At 36.1% G+C, this 1,967-nt stretch overlaps 1 non-coding gene across 1 annotated transcript; it reads right to left on the reverse strand.

Moving 5' to 3' along the window:
* Positions 1-352: 352 nt before the first annotated feature.
* Positions 353-490, reverse strand: LOC122802162. Its single transcript, XR_006364895.1, has one exon. It is a non-coding gene; the product is annotated as a U4 spliceosomal RNA (small nuclear RNA).
* Between the last annotated feature and the right edge of the window lie 1,477 nt (positions 491-1,967).

The raw sequence follows: 1,967 nt of genomic DNA on the forward strand, positions 1-1,967 counted from the left end.
GTAGTACAGTTACAGGTCTTTAGTACATGTGGTTAGTCAGGCAAAATAAGCTCACCTTATTCTAATCTGTGTGTTACTGAAGAATTAAGAAAGCTATTCGTCGTCCAAAGCAGAGTTTCCTTTTTCCATGTTTTACTATGAAGTGAAATAAAACATATGAGACATTAAACATAACCACATCTGAAGTTTATTTAATACAAGTTTGTTGCAGATGAGTACTGTACAAATATCATTAAGCATTGCACAGAAGGACATGTCAGTCATGCCTGCCGATTGTACTTATTCCTTATAATGCTATCATCAAGCAGTCCTTGTTAACCCTGCACACACACAGTGACAGAAATACATTGCGTCTCCTTAATGGAATCAACAAATTTGTTGAGTAACTCTGGCAAAATGTGTTATGTACAGAGCAGGATTAGTTTTCGATTAGCAATAATCACACATCAGATAAATCTCATTGGCTATGACACTGCCACTGGGCAAAGTATTTCAGGGAAAAAATGCATTTCAGCCTGAGCTCAAAGTAACTGTGTCATCTGTGCTGAACTTAAATGACCTTATGCAGTCTAAAGTGTGGTTTTATTGCCTCATTCACTTCTTTTAGTTCATCTCAGCTAGTGAACCAGGTTGAGAGGAAAAAAAAGCCAGTCTGAGACTGAAGAAAAAATAAATACAAGTACTGCAACATGACTCAACTGTTATCTTCCATTTTTTTTTCTAAATGACTGCCTGCTCAAACAAGCACTCCAGGTCTCAGGTATTAATTAGTAAAATTACAGCATAATTCAAGTTACTGCATGCTCTGAACTGTGACTATAGTAGTGTAACAACAGTGCCAGGCTAAGTTCCCTAACAAGAGTGCTTAAGGGGAATTGGAAAGTTCTGTGCAGCCACAAAACCAAAATATTTATATAAGATGTACAAAGCACACTGCAATGCATGGTCAGGACTGCTTCAGACATAAGGCAGAACTAATAAAAACAGGATGTTTTCCATCTTTGGCTATAGAGACAGGCCTGCCTCACAAATCAGTGTTTGGATAAGTCACTTTACAACATCTGAAAGTTTAAAGACTAGGCAACGCCTAATGCCCTGCAACAACACTGGCACATAACCTTCCTCTTGCTGTGCTAGTGTGCAACACAGGAAATTGATGCCACAGGGAAGAAGAGCCCAACATAAAGCCTTGCGTAGTAAATCAACACAACCAAAGCCTTTTGGGTATACAGTACATGTTCAAAAAGGAAGATCACCCATGACCTTGCTTCAGTATATACGTTATACTGAAGCAGCCAGTTTTACTTGCAAGTCTTTGAATAGTGTAACTGGGCATGCACTAAAGGAAATAACAAACATTCTTTCTTTACAGTTTGGCATATAAGGAACCTGTATGCTGTGAGGAGATGATGGGTTTTACTATAATTTCAGCAAAACTGTGTTATGGTTCATGTTTTCTAAAACATGAATCATGGTAAACTTAAACTATACTAGCAGAAGTGATGTTTCAATATGTGAGTTCAGAACAACAGGAACAGCAAATGTATCATCCAGATTTGATTATAATTTGTTGAATTTCTCTGAATACAACAAACCAAATTATCACTCCACTGGCTTTTGAATTTCCCAGTGAATTTATGACCATCTATAATTACGCAACAAATCTTTGTATTTGTACAGGGAGTCAAGTGAACTACCTTTGACAGAGTGTATAAAGTGTAGGATTAGTTTACTTATGTATAAAGTCCAACATCAGTTAATGCCTAAGGCAAATATTAATACATTTGTTTGTAACAGTTTGCAACAGTCAAGTGGAAACCTGCATTAAAAGTTATTCTCTTTAATCTAATCCTTTTTGTAAGAAAGCTAAATTATAAAAGTGTGTAATTTTAAGTTCATTGCTTTATCAAAGGAAGTATTTAAAATCTGTTTGTTGTTTGGAGGAAGTATGTTTATAGAAGGGTATA

The sequence above is a fragment of the Protopterus annectens genome, chromosome 1.part0 (assembly GCF_019279795.1).
Source record: "Protopterus annectens isolate FY-2018-M chromosome 1.part0, PAN1.0, whole genome shotgun sequence".
Classification (NCBI taxonomy): domain Eukaryota; kingdom Metazoa; phylum Chordata; order Ceratodontiformes; family Protopteridae; genus Protopterus; species Protopterus annectens.